The following is a 14212-nucleotide window of genomic DNA, read 5'->3' as shown; positions in this document are numbered from 1 at the left end:
TTGTATTAGTCTGTTCAGTTTGCCATAACAAGTGCCATATATTGGGTGGGCCTAAATAACAGGAATGTATCGTCGCCATACACGGGGCTTAAGCAGCAGAACTTCCTCTCTCACAGTTATCAAGGCCAGAAGTCCAGGATCAAATGCTGGCAAGTCCTGAGCCTCTCTCAGGCATGGAGACGGCGACTTTTCCCTGCGTCCTCACAGAGGATCCCTCTGTGCCGCCCTGTCCTGATCTCTCTGTTTGTGGGGACACCAGTCAGATTGAATGAGACACCACCTGAACAACCTCATTTTAACTTCAGTATCTCTTCGAAAGCTCTGTCTCCAGATAAGGTGACATTCTGAGGGACTGGATGTCAGGACTTCCACCTATGAAGTGGGGAGGTGGACATGACTCAGTACTTTTATAGAAGGTGGGAAGTTACCCGTAGAGTGCCACTCTTTGCTGGACAAATATTTCTCTTACTCCCAGAAGCTGCATTCACTTCCACTGAGGATCACTCTCTCTCCGAGGTCACCAGTTCACACGGACACACGGAAGTGTGAGGACACTCCCTGGCTGGACTGACAGGCTGCGTTCAGGATGTCGCTCTCACAGGGGCCTGTCCCTTTGACTGAGGAGGTAGCCAGTGCCAGTCGTCTTCCGCATATCCCATAAGCCCATTGAAATCTTAGTGAGTCGCTTGCAGTACATACAGCCTGCCGGGGCTAAGAATCTGCCAGTGCTCCTGTGAGAACCTAATGCTGTGCTGATGTGACCTGAGGCGGAGCTCAGGTGATAGTGCTCAGGGTCGCAGAGCTCAGGTGGCAACGTTCACTCTCTGTGACGTCAGGTGGCGATGCTCACTCTCTGTGGAGGTCAGGTGGCGATGCTCACTCTCTGTGGACGTCAGGTGGCGATGCTCACTCTCCGTGATGTCAGGTGGCGATGCTCACTCTCCGCGACGTCAGGTGGCGATGCTCACTCTCTGTGGAGGTCAGGTGGCGATACTCACTCTCTGTGACGTCAGGTGGCGTTGCTCACGCTCTGTGGAGGTCAGGTGGCGATGCTCACTCTCTGTGACGTCAGGTGGCGATGCTCACTCTCTGTGACGTCAGGTGGCGATGCTCACTCTCTGTGGACGTCAGGTGGCGATGCTCACTCTCTGTGGAGGTCAGGTGGCGATGCTCACTCTCCGTGACGTCAGGCAGTGATGCTCACTCTCTGCGACACTCACCTCCTCCTGTGAGGCCTGGTTCCTTACAGGCCATGGATGCGTACTGGCCCATGGACCAGAGGCTGTGGACCCCTGCACTGGAACATAGCAGAAGCCCTTGGTGGCCTCTGGGAGCTGTGTGGAGACAGCCCCAGGGAGGGCTTCAACCCCAGAGGGTGCTGGTGTCCCCCACTCTCCCCAGACTCAACGAGAATCCCTAACCAGAAAATCGGGAGAGCACCCCACTTCATTCTGTTTCCAGGACTAGTAAAGCATGCTTTTCAAAAATTATCGAACATCAAACTACTTACAGAAAAGGTGTATTTCTGGTCCGCTGCTTGACTGCCACCTGGAACACACATGCAGTAGCCCTGCCCGCCAGCTGGCCTCACCATGCACGGGCTGCAGGGCGGCTGGTCGGCAGGACCTCTGGAGCTCAATAACTGGCAGAGGGTTAGCTTGCCACACACAGCCAGGCCAAGAGCATGGTCCTCTCCATTGCGCTGAGGAGAACGGAATCCAAATCATGGACTAAGGCAGGCCCTGCAGACAGCACCCCCTGCTCAACAGGAGACCAGGAGGCACCACCACAGTCCCTGCCTCCTCCTGGTCCTGGAGCCCCACTATCCCCATCCTTCGCCCATGCCTGTGTGCATGCCTCCACACAGGCTGCAACACTTGCTCTTTCCCCTCCTCGCTCCTGTTCCCCCACTTCCTGCCATCTGGCTCCCTCCCTAAAGAGGACGCTGCCCTCTGCCTCACAGCCTCCTGTCTCCTCTCGCCTCCCAGCGTCTGCCCGTGGCTTCCGCTTGTCTTGTGGGCATGAATTTCTGGGGAATTCACCTTGGCAGGACCCGTGAGTGCGGTACAAGAGGATGCTTTGAGGGTAGTGTGGACAGGAGAGAGGAGTGGATAACCGGCATGGGATCTCCAGCACCACTGAAACTGGGATGATATTGGAGACTGATGCTGAAATGTACCGGTACTCTAGTGCCGCTGAACATATATCGGGGAGACAGGCCCATGGAGGGCCCTGCCCCGCCTCACCTCAAGCATGAAAGCAAGAGCAGAGCAGTTCAGTTCGGGTGCGATGTCTGCTGACACCTCCAGCTTGGCCTCGTTTTGCCTTGAGACTAAAGGAATGCTCAGAAGAGCAACTCAGGCAGGGCTGCGAGCATCCAGTATCCATTGGATGGGAGAGAGAATTTGCCATTCATTCACTCACTCAATAAATAGTCCTGGGTGGCCTCTCTTCACTTACTTACAAAAGCCCAATTTTGTTCCAAGAGGGACAAACCTGACCCTAGGCCATGATGCAAGGAATCCCAAGTCACCCCTAAGAGGCAGCCTGGGGCCCCTAGAACCCACTTTCCCCAGAAGCCTATTAGAAAGCAAGAGTTCTGGTGGCCACAGACCTCCCAAAGGAGTAGCTTGGGTGCTGAGGCCAGGACTAGAGCCCTCTCTTTTTCCTGGTTCCCCGCTGTGACCAGCAGGGCAGAAAGCAGATGGCGGGAGTGGACTGTGGGGGTGGCGACGCCCTACACCTCTATCAAGACCCTCACTCACAGTGTGGAGCCCACACTAGAACCAGGGTGTGCAACCAGCAGACCTGGGGCCAGATGCAGCCTCTAACCTATTTTTGTGTAGTTCCAAGTTCCAAGGAATGGTTTTGCATTTGGTTAACAGTTTTGCGACCTCGCATTTTGTCAGTAGTTGTGAGACATGCATTCTCGACGGCGTGCTGCTTCCGAATCCTGCAGAAGGGTGCAGATGCACTGGGTTGGGGGAGAGTGAAGCCCCCTGTCCCAGGTGTAGGGTGAACATCAGGGTGGAGGCGGCCGCTGGCGAGCTGGCCCAGATGTCAGGTCTGTGGGCATGCTGGAATGACAGGCACATGTGGACAGACACCTGCACCATGCGTGCTCTGGGCTTTCCCCATGTTCTGGGCAGGGCACATCCTCTAGAGAGTGAAGGAGTGCAAGTGTCTTGTGCTGAACAGGCCTGGCCCCTCCCGGCTCTGAGGTCCACCGACTTGGTGACCGATGCAGATGACCAGTTGTCCAAGACCGAGGAAAGCAAAGACGAGGACGCTTTTTTCAGAGAGTTGTAGCAATGGAGATGATGAAAGCCATGCTTGCATTCAGAGGCCACCCTGCTCTGACCCATGGCAGGTTCTCAGTGCTTCCATTGTGGGGTGAAAGTATTGAGGGCTTCTGCAGTCCAGGGAGGCCTGAGAGCATCTGCCTTCCACTGTTTAGCAGCAAAATTACCCAGGAGCCTTATCTGGGTCCACGGTGGGAAAATGGCGAAAGTCAGACATTCGTGGAAGCTGTGACAAGTTCATTCATTCATTCATGCATTCATTCATTCATTTCACAAGCACTTAGTGAGGTCTTTGTGTCCCTGGAGATGAGTGCACAAATATAGGAAGGGATTGGCTCTTGTCCTTCTGTCTGGGAAACACAGTCATGTGCTGACAACAACAGAGAAGGCCATAAATGCAGTCACAGAAGAATGTGCATGAAGGGAGCAAAACGCAGAGGATTCTGGTCTACCCCTGGCTCCCAGGGAAGGCTCCTGGACCCATCCATCCTGAGCAGGGCCCTACATGTTGCAGGAGGGGAACTGACAGGGAAGACAGGCTCTGGGTTACCTGCACCTCCACATGGCTGGGGACTGGGACTGTCTGACATGGAGAAAGGGTCGCTCAGCATTACCACGGACTTGTTGGAGCAGCCTGAAGGCCCAGAGCCATGCTGGCTGCATGTGCGGACCCTGGACACACTGAGCACCTCCGCAAGGGCCTCCTGCCTCCTTCTCTTGAGTTCCTTGGGCCCACGTCCCGAGAGGCTGGCCCGTAGTCTGGGTTTCCCGGGCAGTGTGGAGATGAGGGCTTTCTCTTGGCAGCTCCCGCAATGAAGCACAAACATAAACAGAAGGAGGTCCAGTGATGGACAGCCAGAAAAGATCCAATTGTCCAGTTCAGGAAAAACAGATAGGCTCCAGTTCTAACTCCAGGAACCTATGAACATGACTTCACTGGACATGGATTTGTGGCAGATGTAATCAAGGTAAGATGACGTCATCCTGGATTAGGGTGAGCCCTAAATCCAAGGGATGACGTCCTTATAAGAAGGCTCTGTGGATTGTCTGGGATGCAGGGACACACAGGAAGCTGGCCACCTGGCGGCGGAGGCTAGATAAGAATGGCTGTCGGCAAATCAAGCGTGCCAAGGGTCACGGGCAGAGCCAGCAGGTGGGAGAGGTGTGGCTGCTCCTCCCCTGGAGCCTCCAGAAGGAGCCAGTCCTGCCAGTGTGTGCACCTGTGGCCTCCCACACAGAGAAGATGCATGCCTCCCTGCTCTCTGAGCCACCCAGACTGTGGGTCTTGCTGCAAAAGCCGTGGCACTCAACAGAGTGAGGGGCATTCCAGCATGGCGAAGTCTGCGCAGAAGCCAGCACAGCCACAGAAGCAGCCTGAAAAGCTGGTGGGGGAGGCCTCTGGAGCCCACCTGGGCCCCCTCCTGGGGGTGGAGGAAGAAGAGAAGGTGAGAGGCCAGGAGGACAAAGGGGCAGCCACTGCCTGGGGACATCGAAGGGTGGATGGGCAGAGGGGAGGTGGTCAGGCAGGACACATGGGTCCATGTACTCAGCAGCCACAGTGCAGGACCAGGAGAATCCCACTGTCGCTGGAGGCACTGGGAGGAGGGCCAATGAGGATCTCAGTGCAATGAGAACCAAAGTTCTGAAAGAGTGAGACATGGTGCTGGTGGGAGCAAGTACCCAGATGGCCCCCCACCAGGGACACAGGTGTGCTTCAGGGTGGCAGTCTCCTCATCAGCACACGTGTTCAGTGCCTTCCCCATCTCTGGGATCCTGTCACTGGAGGCCAAGATGTCCTCCCTGAAGACGCTGCACAATTGGCAGCTTCTCCCAATCCCCAGGTGCCTCTAAAAAGGAAAGATGGCCCCCTGAGTGGCTGGCCAGGTCCCGGGGGACTGACAGAAGGGTCTGAGCATAGACACAGTAATTTGGCTCACAGGGCCCAGAGCCGGAGGCACAGCATCCTGGACAGTTTTCTTCTGGGAGGAGTCAGAGCTCACCTGAGGCTGCTGTCTGCGCCCAGAGAAGAAAGGGGCACTGGTGACTACATGCCGGGGCGGAATCAACAACTCCATAGGAATAGCTTTACCTAATCTCATGCTTACAACACCCGTGAGATGCCATGTTAAAAAGAGGAAATGAAGCTCTAGTCTAGCTCTCTGGAACCCTGCCATTAGAAACCAGCAGAGCTGAGGTCCACAAGGGTCTGGCCACTCATCCACGGAGTCTGAGCAAATGTTGCTCCCCCACAAGACAGCACCCGCGACCCCTCAGTGGAAAGGAGTCCCTGGACCTGTAGCTTCAGCAAACGCCCATGTACCCTGAGACTCAGGAAAGGAAACTGATCTCCCAGCCGCAGTGGGTGGTGCTTGCTATGGGACACTGCTGAGTGCTTGGGCTCAGTGACCTATCCACCCACCTGGCAATCCAGGGAAACCACGCGTGTTATTGTGTCCATTTTCGCAGGTGTTATTGTGCCCATCTTCAGATGCTGAAACTGAGCCCTGGAGAGGGGACGTCACTTGCCCACAAGAAGAAGGTGGGTAGAGAACAGGGCAGAGGCCAGAGCCTGCGTGGTAAGAGCCCTGGCTGTGGAGTTCTCTGAGATGAAGATCCAGGCTGCAGGTGGCAGGAGTGGCAGCTCATAGGGTCGGGGGACACGGTCCAGCACCACTGTCCCCACCTTCTTCACCTGTGGGGGCCAAGGCAGAAAAAGGAGCGAGGACAAGAAGGGTGAAGATTTTCCAGTAAATGGGAAATAATTCCCCAGGCCCTCCGGCCTCTCCCTTGCTCCTCTGCCCATGGCTCCTTCAGGGCCCTCAGGTGTAGATCAAATTGCTCCCGTGGAACCCTCCTGGGGGGTAAGGGTGTGGGGCACGTAGGCCAGCCCCACTCAGCAGAGAGAGAGAGTGAGGGACAGGTGAGGGGAGAGGCTGTGTCAAGGGGCCCTGCTGTACTGCTGAAGAGGGTGGATCCGGCCCCAGAGGCCCCTGTGCTTTCTGAGCTTGGGGTCTCCAGTTCCTCCCCAGTCCCTCTGGGTTTGCAGCATGGGCACCTTCCAGCCTTCACTGAGGCCAGGGTCTCCTTCCCTAAGAGCCTGCTCTCGCCCTTATGCCACTGCTAGGATTTCCAGGGAAGAAGAGGGGACCCGGAGGGAGTAGACGAGGCTGGTCAAGAGGAGGCAGTGAGGTGGGCAGAGAAGCAGACGGCAGCATAGGCAGCACGCACTGCAGAGCCCAGCCCACACCTGCACAGCCACGCTGGGACCCTCAGTCCCTCCACATCCATTCTGAGACCTCCAGGCATGCGGCCCCACCAATGCTTTCCTGAATGCACTTGGTCTCTTGGGGGAATAAGTGTTTGAGGGGGATGTTTCTACGCCTTACAGACCCCCAACCCCTCTGGCTCCTTGTCCAACGCCCCCCTGGGGTGCCAAAGAACCGTTGCTTTGGGGGCCGTGGCACCGTGGCTCAGTCAGCCCTGGGATCTCTTTGTGCGGTCCGCTTCAAGTCTGTGGCAACAATAAGGCTTTCTCGGGAGCTTTTCTTTCTTAAAGCGGTTAATGCTGCTTAAGTGTAAACCTATACCTGGAGTCATCAGCGGGGAACAAAGAGGCCCGTCACCAGCGTCAGAAGGCTCCAAGAAGGGGCCATTCTAATGTCTGCTCTCAGGAACAGAAGAAACTTACCCTTCTGAGTGTGCATGACCGAAGTCCCATGGAGAGAAAGGTGTGCGGGGACAGGGGGTCTCCAGCCACCATCTGTCATCCAGCCTGTGAATTTCGCTAGCCTGGGGAGCTGTCCCACGAGTAAATCAGGAAAGACGAGTGAGTGGCTGTCCAGCCGGCCTCCCGGCAGTCAGAAGATAGTTTTAGGAGCCTGTCGGGAAATTCTGTGGCCCCAGGCCCATGGCGACTTTTTATTTCCAAGTCTGTTATCGATTTTGGTGTGAAGAAAATAATTCGGTATTGTTGCTTAAGGTGTCAGAGGAAATAAAAAACACACTTCATGTTTCATTTGCTAACAGATCTTAGTTCAAATTTGCCTTTTCATGACAAGGACAGTGCAAGCTACAGGATGGAGGTGTTTACTACCGAAAGGTACTGCCACCTTTATGAGACATGGCATGCTAATCGAAAACACAAGTAAACTGAAAATTAAATTTAAAAGCCTATAATTTAGTATCTTCCTTGCCAGGAGTGATGGCTTTCATTTGCGCACGGGATCCGGAGCTATCCAGGGTCAGAGTGGCGGGGCGGTCTCCAGGCCTCTTCCGAGGGCTGATGGAGCTGATTAATTTCTTGGAGCCAAGCTTTGTCTTCCCCAGCTCAGTGAACAACTTCATTTCAGCTGATGAGTTCAAGTAGGGGTCAGAACAATCCTCATTTCTGACAACCCCACGAAATGGGAATTAATTTTATGAGTTAGTGCCACTGCGCTTTAAACGAAGCTGGAAATAGAGAAGTTAACATAAGCAGCCAAGAGAAAATCTGTGTGCAAATGCTTCACTTGATTAAAACTGGGGAAAATATTTAACAAGGTACTAGCAGCCCGGTATGAGAGGGTTCAAAGAATCAGAAGTGTGCCAACAGGCCCTCTACCTTTGGTAAATACCAGAGGCACTGTATTGAACTTTTGTTCTTAGGGTTTGACACAAAAAAATTCTAAAGGAGGGCAGAAAAGGATCCTGGAGAAGATTAAACCATTGTGACCACATCATTAAAAAATAATTTAACTAAAAAAAGAAAGCAAATCACATCAGATATGGGTCAAATACTATTATAACAATTAAGACTGCAACCAAATGTCTTCTACAAATTCATCCAAACGTTGGTTCAGTGCCCCTCAGTTGCCAGGTACCCAGGGTCCTCCAGATGACATGCGCACACTGTCCCACGTACACATGGCTCTGTTCTGGGCTGAATTGTGTCATGCCAGGTTCGTGCGTGGAAGCCCTGACCCCCAGTACCTTAGCTTGTGACGGTGTTTGGACGTGGAGCCTTTAAAGGTATGATTAGGTTCAATGAGGTTGTTTGGAGGGGGGGGCCTTAATCCATTATGACTGGTGTCCTTAAAAGAAAAAAACGGAGACACAGGAAGGCACAGACGGACAAGCACAGGAGGACACAGACAGAAGGCACTGTCTGTGAGACAGAGAGAGAGGCCTCTGGAGGAATCACCCATGACCATGAGAGTCCCGTCTCCATAACTGCGAGAGAATGCATTTCTGTTGTGTAAGCCACTGCGTATGTATGCCTTTGCTGTGGTCGCCCTAGCGAACCCACGCAGCCTTCTTCGTTATAACCCACTCCCCCCATCTGTTTACTTTAAGAAATAATAATAATGGCCGGCAGCCTTCTTCGTTATAACCCACTCCCCCCATCTGTTTACTTTAAGAAATAATAATAATGGCCGGGTGCGGTGGCTCACGCCTGTAATCCCAGCACTTTGGGAGGCCGAGGCAGGTGGATCACCTGAGGTCAGGAGTTTGAGACCAGCCTGACCAACATGGTGAAACCCCGTCTCTACTAAAAATACAAAAATTATCTGGGTGTGGTGGCGCATGCCTGTAATCCCAGCTACTCAGGTGGCTGAGGCAAGAGAACTGCTTGAACCCACCAGGAGGTGGGGGTTGCAGTGAGCCGAGATCGTACCACTGCACTCTAGCCTGGGCGACAGAGTGAGACTTTGTCTCAAAAAAAAAAAAAAGAAAAGAAAAGAAAAAGAAATAACAACACAATACATCCCTGGTTCTGTGAATCTGGATTGATCTCAGGGAGTGCCTCTCAGTGGACATTTCATGCTCTCGTCTCTGAAGCCTCTCTTGCCTCTGGCTCCTGTGTCCCCATTTGCTAGCTAGAAAGCCAGGGTATTAGAGGATTCTTTCCAGGTCATGGTCTGAGGTCTCATTCGGAGTACTTCAGTTCCAAGGGAAGCCAGTCTTATACTCAGTCCTAATCCCACTCTACTGTCCAATGTACCCAGGTCACCCTGCTCCCACTGGCCCAGCTCCTGCTCCCATTGTCCCCAGGGCCAGACAGACCCATCTGGGAAACAGAATCCCAAATGAGACAGAGAGACTGAGTCATTTACCCAAGGCCACCAGCCCAGGAAATGTTCCAGACTTGGGACCTGGTGCCCTGACTCCCAAGCCAAGCTCTGTTGCTCCATCACCCTCCACAAACAAACACTTGGCTGGATGTCCAGGCAGGCAGGAGAGGAGCTCACCAGCTGGGCGGGGCCCAAGGATGCTGTAGGGTGGAGAGAGTTAAACCCCTTTCCAGGTCCTTCAACCACCATGAGAAAGGAAGGGGCCTGTTTTTTCCCAAAACTCTGACTCAGAAAGGCCCAGAGGCAGGAGGACATCTCTGAGTGCGAAGAGAGGTCAAGACTTTCCCAGGAACGGGCACAGAAGGCAGCCCATGCAGACGATTAAGAGCAGCGTCTCCATTCTCCTGCTCCCCGTGAGTCTGCATCACCTCAGCCCACTTGTGAAGTGTGATGCCAGATCCAATGTTTACGCACATCTGGCCGTCCCAAAGTGAAAAGCAGAGTGTCATTTTCGAAAGCCAAGGATTTAGAACGGGAATCTTTCCTGATTACTATATTAGTGGGATGTCTTAAAATAATTGGTGAAGAGCTCATATCTTAAATAATACTCATGGCCTATTAGAATGAACGACTCTCTGTAAAGTGCTAACCTGGTCAGTTAAAATAATCTCAACAGCAAGGGAACAAATCTCAACCCTAACTAGAATGAGCCTCTAGAAAATCTGACTCAGCTCATAAGCAGCACAGATGCTGGTTGCCTGGCCTCCACCCCTGTGAGTCCTGCAAGTTCTGAGTGCGGGATGGGGGTCCGCAGTGTGTCTTCATTCACACCTGGTGGGGCCGGAGACTCCCTTCTCTTTCCCTAAAGCAAGCTTGCCTCTGCCTCTCAGCTGTCCACAGGAGTCTGACTTCCTCATCCCCAAACCAATTATTGACAAGGCCAATGTGAAGGTTACGACTGCTCCATTATCTGTGACGGTGTAGTTAGCAGAACCAGAGTCATAGAGAATTTCAAACATGGAGCATTTGGGGGACAGAGACTATCTATTCAAGAGAACTGGAACCACCCAATCTAGAGAACTAGAATTACTCTAGAGAACTAGAAATACCCACTCTAGAGAACTAGGGTGATCAACTCTAGAAAAATAAAATTACCCACACTAGAGAACTGGGACTGCCCACTCTAGAGAACTGGGACTCCTCATTCTAGAAAATTAGGATTACCCAATCTAGAGAACTATGATAACCCACTCCAGAGAACTAGGATAACCCACCAGAGAACTAGGATTACCCACTCTAGAGAACTAGGATTACCCACTCTAGAGAAATAAGATTACCCACTCTAGAGAACTAGGGTTACCCACTCCAGAGAAATAGAATTACCCACTCTAGAGAAATAAGATTACCCACTCTAGAGAACTAGGATTATCCACTCTAAAGAAATAGGATTACCCACTCTAGAGAACTAGGATTACTCACTCTAGAGAAATAGGATTACCCACTCTAGAGAAATAGGATAAACCACTCTAGAGAACTAGGATTACCCACTCTAGCGAAATAAGATTACCCACTCTAGAGAACTAGGATTACCCACTCCAGAGAAATAGAATTACTCACTCTAGAGAAATAAGATTACCCACTCTAGATAACTGGGGTTGCCCACTCTAGAGAACTGGGACTCTTCATTCTAGAAAATTAGGATTACCCAATCTAGAGAACTATGATAACCCACTCTAGAGAACTAGGATAACCCACTCTAGAGAACGGAGACTGTCCACTCTAGAGAAATAGGATTATGCACTCTAGACAACTAAGATTATCCACTCCAGAGAACTGGGATTACCCACTCCAGAGAATTAAGATTATCCAATCTAGAAAACAAGGCTTACCCACTCTAGAGTACTAGGATTACCCACTCGAGAAAACTGTGACTACATACTCTAAAGAGCTGGGGCCACCTGCTCTGGAGAATTGGGACTATCTTCTCTGGAGATAGTTGAACATGGGTGGCACAGCCCAGCTTAAACTCTTAGCAAGTAATGTACCTGTGAGTGTGTGTGTGTTCATGTGTGTTTGTGCATGCAGGTATGTGTGCTCCAGAGTGTGTGCATGTGTACATATATATGTACCAGTGTGTGCACATGCGTGGTTTTATGTGGGTGTGCATGCTCATGCGTGCATATATATGTGCATGTGTGTTCGTGTGGATACATGTGTGCACCAGAGTGTATATGTGTGCTTGTGTATACATTTGGTATGCTTGTGTGTACATATGTATGCTTGTGTGTGTGTGCATGTATGCTCCCTGAATCACAGCTTCATCTGGATACAGATAGACCAGAGCTATAATAAATTACAGATCAAAAACAGTAAATGTTTTAAAAGGTAGAGTTAACATCACATCGATGTTGTCTATATTTATGTTTTCATAATTTCCTGGTGGCCGTGAAGCTTGTCCGTGGTGTGTAAGAAAGGTAGATGGCAGATGTCTTATACTTGGACTTAGTAACAACATTTGACAATCAAAGAAGGTTTAGGAAGCTGAGGCCCAGAAAAGCATTTCAAATTTTATGTTCCATAAGGCACTGCTGCTGTTTATCAGCTCTAAGTTATTTGCTGTGCCATTTCCATTTTGCTGTCTTCTAATTTATGAGGTCAACCACAGCCATCTATACAGATTTCCACACAGACACAGAGACGAAATAAACACTGAAGACAACGCAATGATGGGACAGGTGCCTGAGCAAAGACACTGAAATTCCACCATGCTCTAGGTTCCTTGAGTCCATCTCCAGATAGGGGTGTGGTGGGAGCCTTCTGTCCCAGGAGAGACTCAGTCACATCAGATCCTGTACACAGCCTCTTCCCTCTTTACTCTTCCCAGTTCTGAGCCAGTGCCCGAAGAGAGGAGAGTCTCTTTCTCCTGAGATGTGAAACCAACGGTTCAATCTGACGTGGTCATAAAGGTTGCACAGAGCTTTTCTTCCGAGAGGAGAGCGCATGCTGGACGCCTTCCAGCTCAGTTAATTGCATTCCAGCCGCCATGGAGCCACGATCGCAGCATCAATGGTACATTGTGTCTCATGCTCTAGTAAGTCGCTTGAACAGCCTCCCCCTACCCTCAAAATGGCTTGATTTCAGGGCATGGTAAAGTGATTCTTCATAAGCATATTTCTTCATTGCACTCTAAGAAGCTTGTGGAGACCAGGAATAATAGAGCACAAAGGATCTGAGATTCTCAAAATTAAAAAAAAAAGAAAGGAAAAGAAACTTGATTTCTACAAAAAGGATAACGTGATCGCGCTTTAACGTTTCGGGTCAACAGAGAAAATTAGCCCTAATTCATGAACCCAAGGTCTAAATAAATTAAACAGGTGTGAAAGAAATGGCATCAAAGGAAAACAGGAATTTCAATAAAGAATCGTGACTTACCTAATGGAGCCTCAGTAGCCTGCTCAGTATTCCTAGATCGGTGTCACCAGGGTAAGAGGCGTCTTGGAGTCCCCAGGATAGCAAAAGGAACAGAGGCTTTAAAATCTTGTTTCAACTGAGGGTCTGCTCACTTTTTCCTGAAATCTCTTCCTGCCTCCTCAGTCTTTCCACTCTGTTTTGATTATCTAACTGCACTGTCTGGCTTCCGTTTTGATTATCTGCACTAACTGGCTTCCGTTTTGATTATCTAACTGCACTAACTGGCTTCCGTTTTGATTATCTGCACTAACTGGCTTCCGTTTTGATTATCTGCACTAACTGGCTTCCGTTTTGATTATCTAACTGCACTGTCCTTTGGCGTGTCCTTTTTAAAACAAAAAACATCATCAACCATTGACATCAATCAAGGACTAAATGCTCCGTGAATTCCCGGCACAGCATTTGACAGATGAGGAAACTGAGGCATGGTGCTTTACAACCTATAAAGAACGGGGCTGGGTTCAAGGCCATGGACTCTCTCCAGTGGTCATGACCTTAACCACTAAACAATTGTTTTCTCCCCTAAAAACCGCATTTATTTTCTTTAGCTGAAATAACCGTAAGTGGCCTTTGATTTCCATTCCCTTATTACTCATGGCTTCAAATCTGCTCTTAAGTCATCTCCAAGATTTGTGTGCTTCATTATTCCTGCAGCATCAGGGACCAAGGACGTTAAAGGAAGACACAGGTATCACACGTACACACTCACATACACACAGACACACACAAAAGGGATGCACACACACACATATCACATGCACACAGATACACATACACACATACCAAAGGGATGCACACACATGCACACAGACACACACAGAGACATTCACGCATACACAGACACACACCATACAGGCATGCACACACACATACAGAAACACACACACACAGACACACACCATAGAGGCATGAACACACACAAACACACACAGGCACACACACACACTGACACACAGACACACCATAGAGGCATGCACACACACAGACACACACAGGCACACACACACAGACACACTGACACACACACACACCATAGAGGCATGCACACATACACACACACACTGACACAGACACACACCATACAGGCATGCATGCACACACACAGACACACACAGACACTCACACATACACAGACACACACCATACAGGCATGCATGCACACACACAGACATACACGCTGTACAGGCATGCACATACAGACACACACACATCATACAAGCATGCACACACACACACATACTGACACACACAGACACATCATAGAGGCATGCACACACACACAGGCAAACACACAGAGAGACACATACTATAGAGGCATGCACATACACACACACGTAGACACACACACAGACACACACACAGACACTCATACACAGACACACCATACAG

The sequence above is a fragment of the Trachypithecus francoisi genome, unplaced genomic scaffold (genome assembly GCF_009764315.1).
Source record: "Trachypithecus francoisi isolate TF-2019V2 unplaced genomic scaffold, Tfra_2.0 Lachesis_group2, whole genome shotgun sequence".
NCBI classification, from domain to species: domain Eukaryota; kingdom Metazoa; phylum Chordata; class Mammalia; order Primates; family Cercopithecidae; genus Trachypithecus; species Trachypithecus francoisi.
The sequence above is the reverse complement of the archived record's forward strand: the minus strand, read 5'-3'. Positions refer to the sequence as shown.